Genomic DNA, 12,320 nt, shown 5'->3' on the forward strand with positions numbered 1-12,320 from the left:
CGCCGCCGGCGCTACCGCCAACCCATGCAGGTCTGCCCGTTCCTCCTAGCTTAGATAATAAAGTTCAGGTTACCCAGTGATTTCCATACCGTCGCCCCACTCCCCTGAGTTTTTAGATGAGGCCTGCGGTGTCCCTCCCTGCCAGATCCACATCCCCTGCTCTAGATTGTCGCATTCTAAGCTCGACCACGTATCCCATGGGGCCCGACGAGCGTTCGGCCAAGAAGTGGTTTATCATGGCCACTTCAGCGCACGTTGGCAAGGTGGCCACCGTTCATCCCGACCTGTCGATCCCGGAGCAACACGTCACCGCGGAAGACGGCAAAGACGTTGACTATGTTGCCATGTTAAAGGCTTCATGTCAGCGGGCTTGCGTATTACTGTATCTCGGGAAAGCTGGCTATGACAGTAAGCTCGTCGACAGCGACGGCTTCACGTGGGCCATGTCACAAGTTACGTGGTCCATCCCCAACCCCTCTAGTTCAACCACCGTCGATCTCTTCAACGGCCCTGCCGCTGATCTCCTCCACCAAGCGGTCAAGGATTTGCGATCCTTATATGCCATCGAGCCCATTTTGTCATTTCTAAAGGACACATTCTATGGCGGTGGCTTGGAATCCTCAATTGCCAAGTCAGATCTCATCGACCACGACCATGACCACGAGGAGGGCACCCACAAAGGTTCTTCCACCATGGGTCTGTGCTCTTTTGAAAGCACAAGTGCTCCCTGGGTGATTTTGGCAATTAATGTCAACATATCTCTTGTTGGACTAACACTTTTACCTAGTATGTTTCAGATGAGTTCAACAAATGAAGTGGCATGGACTAAAGGATGTGGAACCCCTTTCAAGATGCTAAGGACAAAGGATTGGCTCAAGCCTCAAGCACAAGACTCTACATTTTACATTTTAGTGATCCAAGATCACATTGAGTCTATAGGAAAAGCCAATATTATCAAGAGGGGATGAGGTGTTGCTTAATGGCTTACTTGCTCAAAGTGCTTAGTGATATGCTCCAAAGCCCTCAACTACTTTCTCACATCCACATATGTCCTAAACCAAAAGTCTAACTCGGCCCTACCGATTCTTTCTATCCGGCGCCACCGAGTTCAGATGTCATAGCCACTGCCACAAACCCTAGGCAAATCGGTTTCACCGATAGGGATCTCGGTCTCACCGAGATGGGATTGTAAACTCTCTGTGTATGTCCATTACCAAAATCGGTCTCATCGAGTTTGAGCAATTGGTACTACCGAGATTACAATGCAAACTCTCTGGTTAGCTTATTGCCGAAATCGGTCCCACCAAGTTTGTGTAATCGGTTTCACCGAGTTTGCCTGACCAACTCTCTGGTTAACTTATTACCAAAATCGGTCCTACCGAGTTTGAGTAATCAGTCTCACCGAGATTACGTTATGCCCTAACCCTAACCATATCGGTCCTACCGAGTTGCATGTCGGTCCCCCCGAAAATCCTAACGGTCACTAAATTTGCTGAATCGGTCCGACCGAGTTTCTCAATTCGGTCCCACCGAGATTGGCAGGTTGTGTGTAATGGTTAGATTTTTTGTGGAGGCTATATATACCCCTCCACCCACTCTTCATTCATGGAGAGAGCCATCAGAACGAACCTACACTTCCAACTTGCATTTTCTGAGAGAGAACCACCTACACTTGTGTTGAGACCAAGATATTCCATTCCTACCATATGAATCTTGATCTCTAGCCTTCCCCAAGTTGCTTTCCAGTCAAATCTTCTTTCCACCAAATCGAAATCCTGCGAGAGAGAGTTGAGTGTTGGGGAGACTATCATTTGAAGCACAAGAGCAAGGAGTTCATCATCAACACACCACTTGTTACTTCTTGGAGAGTGGTGTCTCCTAGATTGGCTAGGTGTCACTTGGGAGCCTCCGACAAGATTGTGGAGTTGAACCAAGGAGTTTGTAAGGGCAAGGAGATTGCCTACTTCGTGAAGATCTACCGCTAGTGAGGCAAGTCCTTCGTGGGCGACGGCCATGGTGGGATAGACAAGGTTGCTTCTTCGTGGACCCTTCGTGGGTGGAGCCCTCCGTGGACTTGCGCAACTGTTACCCTTCGTGGGTTGAAGTCTCCATCAACGTGGATATACGATAGCACCACCTATCGGAACCCTTCCCTTTACATTCTTGCAAGTTGCATGCTTTACTTTCCGCTGCTCATATACTCTTTGCATGCTTGCTTGTTATGTATTGTAAGTGTTAAAGTTGTGCCAAAACCCCACTTAAAATTAAGGAAGTTAAAAACTGCAACTTTTGGTACTTAGTGTCTAATCACCCCCCTCTAGACACCTCTTCTTGATCCTTTCAATTGGTATCACAGCTTTGGTCTCCATTGCTTTGGTTTAAACACCATTGGAGGAAGACGGATGAGTCTACTATTGGGAGTCTTAGACATAGAGTGCCTATACTTGATGGAGAGTACTTTCATGAGTGGAAAAATGAGATGCTTGTGATTTTCAATCAATATCATTTGAACAAGTACATTGCTAGCCCTTGTGCACCTCATGTTGATCCTATGCATCCTACCCTTGATGAGTCAATTGACATGATTCGCAATCTTAGAACTGTTGAACTTATCACTAGAGGTTTGCCTAGAAACTTGATTGGATGTTTTCCTACTCTTAAGTGTGCCTACACTATATGGAAATTTCTTGAGGAACGTTTCCAAATTATTCCTTAAAAAATCTAGATGAAATTCTCCATAAGTCTATTGCCTTGAGTAAGATGAATTCCAGTGATCCTACGTTTGGTGATTGTCTATTTGAGCTTACAAACCTTATGCGTGCCAAAGGAGATGTTGGAATTATTAGTGATATCATTTCCGAAGCTACAAAAATTCATAAACAAGATCACTGTCAAACTCACTCTAACGAATCACCCTCTCTAGGATTTGATCCACCACATGACGATGTTGAACATGGATACTATGATGAGGATGATGATAGTGACTTTGATCTTGATGATGCAATGAGACACTTTGGTCTTATGGCAAATCTTCGGGGATATATGGCAGGAGGAAAGGAATGGGTTCTTGATAGTGGATGTACCGATCACATGACCGGAGATAAAGATATGTTTCGTGAGCTTGCTGAAAACGATGGTCCTCGAAAGTATGTCACTTTTGGTGATAACTCAAAGGGTAAGGTGGTTGGCCTTGGTAAGGTGGCCATATCACATGATAGGTCCATACAAAACGTCATGCTCATTGAATCTCTTGGCTACAACTTACTTTCAGTATCTAGACTTGCTGATTTTGGTTTCAGTGTCCTATTTACTGAAGTAGATTGCCAAGTGTTTCGTAGAGATAATTATAAAATGGTCTTTACCGGTGTACGTAGAGGTGACCTATACATTGTTGATTTCAGTAAAAAGGCTCAACCTAGAACTTGCTTTATTGCTAAATCCTCTAAAGGTTGGTTATGGCATAGACGATTAGGTCATGTTGGCATGCGAAACCTTGACAAGCTTAATAAAGGAAATCATATCCTTGGCGTTAACGATGTCATATTTGATAAGGATAGACTTTGCAGCGCTTGTCAGGCAGGTAAACAGGTCGGAGGGAGGCATCCCGTGAAAAACATCATGACACAAGGAGGCCACTCGAGCTACTTCACATGGATCTTTTTGGTCCCAACTCTTACAAAAGTCTCAGTGGAAATTCTTTTGGTCTAGTTATAGTTGATGATTTTTCAAGATTTACGTGGGTGTTCTTTCTCGATGATAAATCACAGGCTCAAAAGATCTTCAAAAACTTTGCTAGGAAGGCCCAAAATCAATTTGAAGTGAAGATCAAGAAAGTTCACAGCTACAACGGAACGGAGTTCAACAACGCAAATGTGGATACCTTTCTTGACGAAGAAGGTGTTTCACACGAGTTCTCGGCTACGTACACACCTCAACAAAATGGAGTTGTTGAGAGGAAGAACCAGACGCTCATCAAAATGGCGAGAACGATGCTTGATGAGTACAAGACGCCGAAGCACTTTTGGACAGAAGCGGTTGAGACAGCTTGTCATGCAACAAATCGCTTGTATCTTCACAAGCTACTCGGCAAGACGGCATACGAGCTCCTCAGCGGTAACAAACCCCAAGTTGGATACTTTCGAGTACTCAGCTCAAAGTGCTACATTCTTGATAAGCATCATCGTTCTAAATTTGCTCCTAAGTCTCATGAAGGTTTCCTACTTGGTTATGGCTCAAACTCTCACACATACCGTGTCTACAACAATTTCACCTGAAAGGTTGAAGAAACGGTAGATGTGAAGTTTGATGAATCTAACGGCTCGCAAGTAGAGCAATTGCCAATTGATGTAGGAGACAAAGACCCCTCAGAAGCAATTCAAGACTTGTCTATTGGCAAGATTCGTCCAACGGAGGTGAAGGAGAGTACCTCGTCTGTCCAAGTGGAAGCTTCTACCTCACGACAAGGTGAACCAAGAGTTGATATGGAAGCATCCACAAGTGGGACACACCAAGATGAAGAAAACGAGGAAGTGCACCAAGACGAACGTCAACAACCTCCTTCTCCACCACGACAAGAGAACGACAACGCCAACAATGAAGAAGGCCAAGAAGAAGAACAAGATGAAGAAGATGTTCAACCAAGACCCAAGCAAAAGCTTTCACAAGTTCGAGCAAGAATTGCTAAAGATCATCCCGTTGAGCAAATCTACAAAGATATCCAAACCGGGAGAATCACTCGCTCTAAAACTCGTTTAGCTAACTTTTGTGAACACTATTAATTCATCTTTAGCATTGAACCTATGAAGGTTGAAGAAGCATTGGAAGATCCTGATTGGATAAATGCCATGCATGAAGAGCTACACAAGTTTGAGAGAAATCAAGTTTGGACATTGGTTGAGAAGCCCGACAACAACCACAACATCATCGGTACCAAATGGGTGTTTCGCAACAAGCAAGATGAAGATGGACAAGTAGTTCGCAACAAAGCACGTCTCATCGCCCAAGGCTACACACAAGTCGAACGTATGGACTATGGTGAGACTTATGCTGCCGTTGCTAGACTTGAGTCCATTCGCATCTTACTTGCCTATGCTAATCACCATGATATCACCTTGTACCAAATGGACATTAAAGTGCCTTTCTAAATGGTGAAATAGAAGAGGAAGTTTATGTTAAGCAACCTCCCAGCTTTGTTAATCCTAAGAAACCTAATCATGTTTACAAACTGCACAAAGCTCTTTATGGTCTTAAACAAGCTCCTAGAGCGTGGTATAAATGCTTGACCAAGTTCCTTATTGAAAAAGGCTTTGAAATTGGGAGAATAGATTCTACTCTTTTTACTAAGAGGGTCAATGGAGAGCTATTTGTATGGCAAATCTATGTTGATGATATTATATTTGGTTCTACTAACCCTCATTTTAGTGAAAAGTTTGGAAAGCTAATGTCGGAGAAGTTTGAGATGTCTATGATGAGTGAACTCAAATTCTTTCTTGGTTTGCAAATCAAGCAAACTAAGGAAGGTACCTTTGTCACTCAAACAAAGTACACCAAGGACTTATTCAAGAAGTTCAATATGCAAGAATGCAAATGTATGACTACACCCATGCCTACTAGTGGACATCTTAATTTGACCAAAGATGGTGAACCGGTTGATCAAAAGATTTATCGCTCTATGATTGGTTCATTGTTATATCTATGTGCTTCACGTCCCGATATCATGCTAAGTGTGTGCATGTGTGCATGATATCAAGCTGCTCCTAAAGAATGTCATCTTAAGGCCGTGAAAGGATAGTGAGATACTTAATCCATACACCAAATTTTGGCATTTGGTATCCAGAGAGGGCCTCTTTCGATCTTGTTGGGTACTCCAACTCGGACTATGTCGGTGACAAGGTTGATAGAAAGTCCACTTTGGGTACTTGTCGATTTCTTGGTAGATCTCTTGTGTCTGGGTCTTCCAAGAATCAAAACTCGGTATCCTTGTCCACCGCCGAAGCGGAATACATTGCCGCTGGTTCATGTTGTGCTCAATTACTTTGGATGACCCAAACTCTTAAAGATTATGGGATATATGTGAAACATGTTCCATTACTTTGTGACAATGAAAGTGCTATCAAGATTGCTCACAATCCCGTGCAACACTCTCGAACTAAGCATATTGAAGTTCATCATCATTTCATTCGAGATCATGTTGCTAAGGGTGACATTAATCTTAAGCATGTTCGCACCGAAAAACAATTATTGGATATATTCACTAAACCACTTGATGAGAAAGTGTTTTGCAGGGTAAGAGGTGAATTGAACATCATTGATGCTTCAAACTTGGAGTAGGAACTCCATTGGATACATGCAAGACATGAGCTTATGACTAATCCTTGATATTTCTCTTATGATGACTATCTTATGTCTTGGATGCATTTGCACCTTGCATGTTATCTAACCCATGTAGGTACTTGGATGAATCTAAATCTATGAGATTGCAACTCACTCACATCTTGAGCAATCTCTACATCACCAAGTCTCTACACAACGGTGGTTGAAGACAAGGAAGCACGGAACCATTCAAACATATCCTTTGACAAATTTACTATTGAACTTCATGATTGTCATTTTGGATACACAAGTGCTCTTCCTTGCAAAAACTAACCCATGTAGGTAGATGAACTCAAATTCCAAGTGGTGCTCCTAACTCTTGATGAGCTACATCAACCTTGAGCAACCCACACAAGTTCAACTACATGATCACGATCACCACCACCACCCAAGGTATGTTATTCCATCTTAGAGAAGCTTTACTCCAAGTTATGAGTCAAAGCAACTCGACAAGATGTGAATACATCAAGATGCTTAAACAAAAAATGGTAACACCATTTTGAGCTTAAACGATGAGTATGACCTATGATCAAGTGATCTCACTTGACTCCTAAGTCAATATACTCTAACATAGGTGACTTTGTCGCCGACCAATTCTAGATGAAGTTCTCTTGTGTTCTTCTCTGTGCTCCTGTATTTGTCTCATACATATTTGTTTCCCCTTTCAAAAAAACTTCATCTAGATTTCTTTTCTTTTCTGTTTGTTCTGCATTCCCTGCATCTAATTCATTGCAAATCCTTCAGTTAATTCCTTGCAAATCCTTGTGAGATCTTACTTGTCTAGTGAGCTGAGGTGACAAGTGTTTTCTCTGTGATGAACTTGGTCACACCGGTTTCTTGTTTTCGGTCTAACTGAATTCTTTCGGTGCAACCGAAATATACCACTCGGTGCCACCGATTTCACTACAGAAAAGACATTTTGCCATTTATTCCTACATTACTCTTGATCCAGCTCCACTCAATGAATCTTGTCCTCTACAAGCATCACATTTACCTTAGTGCTTTGTGCTGTGACTCAAGGACCAAACCCATTCACGACAAATTCCAGAAGGCCCTTCTTGGAAATTGATGTCAAAGAGGGGGAGAGAGATCACATCAAAGCTTAATCACATCTCTAGGGGGAGAGAATACTCAAGGAGAGAGTAATCTTCAAGGATCCCAGATGCTTGGTGTTCAAGAGGAGAGATGCCACATGTCTTCTTGAGGGGAAAGACATGTTCAGATGTGCTTATTTGCATTAGCTCTGTTCATTTGTTTCTTTGAGATCTGATTTTCTGTTCCCTATCTTCTCCCAGTATCCCATGCTAGATTTAGGGGGAGCAAGACATCTAAGGTAAAGAGATTCTTTAAATTCATTGCACATCTTTACCTTTGGGGACATGTCTATATCCAATGTGGTACTTAGTACTCACTCTACATGTCATCCCAGTCTTGGTACTCTTGTGGTTTCTTTCTGATTGCTTTGGCTAGTAAGTGCATCTGTGTTATCTAACCTTATTTTCACAGGTTCATTCCATCCTAAGCCAACTCAAGACCACAAGGTAAGTATATGCATCACAATCATGTGTATGAGGAATTCTTGCTGATGTACATATTGTTTGCAAGAAGGACTCATGAGCATGAAGGTACATTTCCCATATTCACATCTTTTGCTCTGATGCATATAGCCATGATACATGTAACACATTTCCTACTCTGTCATGCTTATGCATTCACTTGCTCCTATATTCCATATTCACATGATTGCATACATGTAGGGGGAGCCTATGCTTGTTACATGTCTTTCCAAAGCTTTACTTGCTATTCTCTATATCCTTATCTAAAGCTTTGATGTATGTTGTCATCAATTACCAAAAAGGGGGAGATTTAAAGCACAAGTGCTCCCTGGGTGATTTTGGTAATTAATGTCAACATATCTCTTGTTGGACTAATACTTTTACCTAGTATGTTTCAGATGAGTTCAACAAATGAAGTGGCATGGACTAAAGGATGTGGAACCCCTTCAAGATGCTAAGGACAAAGGATTGGCTCAAGCCTCAAGCACAAGACTCTACATTTTATATTTTAGTGATCCAAGATCACATTGAGTCTATAGGAAAAACCAATACTATCAAGAGGGGATGAGGTGTTGCTTAATGGCTTACTTGCTCAAAGTGCTTAATGATATACTCCAAAGCCCTCAACTACTTTCTCACATCCACATATGTCCTAAACCAAAAGTCTAACTCGGCCCTACCGATTCTTTCTATCCGGCGCCACCGAGTTCAGATGTCATAGCCACTGCCACAAACCCTAGGCAAATTGGTTTCACCGATAGGGATCTCGATCTCACCGAGATGGGATTGTAAACTCTCTGTGTATGTCCATTACCAAAATCGGTCTCACCGAGTTTGAGCAATCGGTACTACCGAGATTACAATGCAAACTCTCTGGTTAGCTTATTGCCGAAATCGGTCCCACCAAGTTTGTGTAATCGGTCTCACCGAGTTTGCCTGACCAACTCTCTGGTTAACTTATTACCAAAATCGGTCCTACCGAGTTTGAGTAATCGGTCTCATCGAGATTACGTTATGCCCTAATCCTAACCATATCGGTCCTACCGAGTTGCATGTCGGTCCCACCGAAAATACTAACGGTCACTAAATTTGCTGAATCAGTCCGACCGAGTTTCTCAATTCGATCCCACCGAGATTGGCAAGTTGTGTGTAATGGTTAGATTTTTTGTGGAGGCTATATATACCCCTCCACCCACTCTTCATTCGTGGAGAGAGCCATCAGAACGAACCTACACTTCCAACTTGCATTTTCTAAGAGAGAACCATCTACACTTGTGTTTAGACCAAGATATTCCATTCCTACCATATGAATCTTGATCTCTAGCCTTTCCCAAGTTGCTTTCCACTCAAATCTTCTTTCCACCAAATCCAAATTCTGTGAGAGAGAGTTGAGTGTTGGGGAGACTATCATTTGAAGCACGAGAGCAAGGAGTTCAGCATCAACACACCATTTGTTACTTCTTGGAGAGTGGTGTCTCCTAGATTGGCTAGGTGTCACTTGGGAGCCTCCGACAAGATTGTGGAGTTGAACCAAGGAGTTTGTAAGGGCAAGGAGATTACCTACTTCGTGAAGATCTACCGCTAGTGAGGCAAGTCCTTCGCAGGCGACGGCCATGGTGGGATAGACAAGGTTGCTTCTTCATCGACCCTTCGTGGGTGGAGCCCTCTGTGGACTCGCGCAACTGTTACCCTTCGTGGGTTGAAGTCTCCATCAACGTGGATGTATGATAGCACCACCTATCGGAACCACGACAAAAACATCCGTGTCTCCAATTGCGTTTGAATCCTCCAAACCCTTCCCTTTACATTCTTGCAAGTTGCATGCTTTACTTTCCGCTGCTCATATACTCTTTGCATGCTTGCTTGTTATGTATTGTAAGTGTTAAAGTTGTGCCAAAACCCCACTTAAAATTAAAGAAGTTAAAAACTGCAACTTTTGGTACTTAGTGTCTAATCATCCCCCTCTAGACACCTCTTCTCGATCCTTTCATCTTCCAACTAGAAGGATCCTGTCCATGAAATGTGAGGCAACATCCTATCAGCAAATCTTACCTTTTCTAGCTTGCCAACCCGTACCCTTTGTTGTAGTAGCATTTGTCGTGCGGTGCTATAACTGTGTCGTGTTTAATTATTTCAGTTATGCAAAAATGTATTGTTCAATAGGGCTATGTGATGTTTAAGTATGAATTGTCCACTTCAGTTTCACGAATGGTTATATTTGGTTGTTTATAGTGAGTAGATGCATCGTTTATCTGTGTTTGGTTGTTAGGTTGGTTGCAGTGAGCACTTTCCCAGTTATCGAGTCGATGCCTTGTTTATATGTATTTTGTCTTAGTTTGGTTGAAGTGAGCATTTGTCCAGTTATCAAGCAGATGCCTTGTTTATATGTATTTGGTTGTTAGGTTACTTTTTTTTAGCATTTGTCCAGTTTTCAAGCAGATGCCTTGTTTATCTGTATTTGCTTATTAGATTGGTTGCAGTGAGCATTTGTCCAGTTTTCAAGCATATGTCCTGTTTATCTTTATTTGCTTGCTAGGTTGGTTCCAATGAGACTCTGTCCAGTTTTCAATGGCTATATTTGGTTGCCATACTGATCATTTATGCCTTGTTTATTTCAATCATTCACAATGTGTTGTTCATTATGTGCAAGTCGGAACTGTGCCACTCGACTGCATCAATACCAGTTTGAACGACTATATTTGGTTCCATTTATGCCCGGTGTAGTTAACACATGCCCTTTATTTCAGTTTACACATTTATCCAGTGATGTTTAAGCATTACCTACGTTCTATTCATTTTCAACAATACCAGTTTGAATTGCAATATTTGATGGTTGTTAAGCCTGCTGTCAGTAACATTGCCTTCCATTTTATATATGCTTTAAGAGCATGCTGAAAACAACGCATTCAAGCTATCATTTGGAGATGATATTGTTCACCTTTGCTATATTTGTTTGATGTTAAGGTTACCGTACTTATCATGCCTTTCCACTACTTATGCAGGACAACAACGGGAGTGGCCACCATTTTCCGCCGAGGTTAGCTTCATCTCTCGGCTTGTACTCCCCCGTTGTTCCATAATGTAGTGCAATAGATCCAGGCTTGGACAGTTGTTAGCTTCTAACATTAACTTGTTGCTTGTAGGTACATATGCCCTTGGCAAGGATCCATGCATCAACCCTTTTTGCGTATGGGGCAATGAGATATTCATGAACAAGCATCAAGCGTGGAAACTGATAAGGATTATTAGCAAAAAGATACGAATAGTGGCAAGCAAGTTATTGGTTTATGCTCTATCCAACACAATAGGGAGCTGTAGGATGGTAACTACAAACTCTGCAGCCTTCTCTTTTTACTGCCCATAATGAGTTGTTAGACAACAATGTCTGAATCTTTTTGTTCGCAGTGGTTCCCTAAGTAGTTCACTCAAGATTACCTCGCAAAGTACATGATTGATGGACACGCAATGAAGGTTAAAATATTACATCCAGACTACAATGAGCATCGAGAAGTCGTAATGAAGACAGTGAAGGATGGACGGGGAGCCATCACAAGGGGTTAGTCTAGAGTCGTGCGCACATTACGCATGAAGGAGGGCACAATATGGACATTCCGCTTCAGCTTCTGCAACAACCAGAATGCCTTTCGCCTCTCTCTTTACAGTCTTTAGTACAACTGCGGTTCATCATTCTTTACTTGGTGCTTCTGTAGTTCTTCAGTATATGTACCTGTGCCTCGAATTATGCATTCGTGGTTGAACATATATTTGTAATAAACCTGATTGGATATGAAATAAGTGATTGCTTACTTTCAAATTCAAAAATGTGATTTTTAAATTAGGGATTAATTAGGGATTACACTACACACCGTTTGCAAAAGCGAAACGTCTGCGATAGACGTGGAGATCAGACATGTTTCTAGGATCCACTACATGTGCGATCAATCTCCACCGCACACACGATCAACTAGGAAAAAACGTATGCGATCAATCGCCACTACACACACGATCAGCCAAGAAAAAACGTGTGCGATTAACAACAGCATCGCACACAGTTCTTTCTTATTAAATGTTTGCGATAGTCACCATATCACACATGCTTCGAAATAATTGATTGTTTGAGATATTGTGCGCATCGCAAACGTTTGGTATTTCTTGGATTAACTGTGTGAGATATACATACTAACGAAAACGTATTCCTTGGATGAACTGTGTGGAATGTACATACGAACGGAAACGTTTAGCGGGGGCTGACTATGTGGGATGTACTTACGACCGGAAATGATTTCGCCTGTATAATTGTATTTTTTGAGCACTACTGTACATATAGCCGTATTTTCTCGCTCGCCGGTCGCACACGACCTCATTTTGCCGAGCGTGTGTGCCATATGTTGA

Source organism: Triticum dicoccoides, chromosome 1B (assembly GCF_002162155.2).
Source record: "Triticum dicoccoides isolate Atlit2015 ecotype Zavitan chromosome 1B, WEW_v2.0, whole genome shotgun sequence".
Taxonomy (NCBI): domain Eukaryota; kingdom Viridiplantae; phylum Streptophyta; class Magnoliopsida; order Poales; family Poaceae; genus Triticum; species Triticum dicoccoides.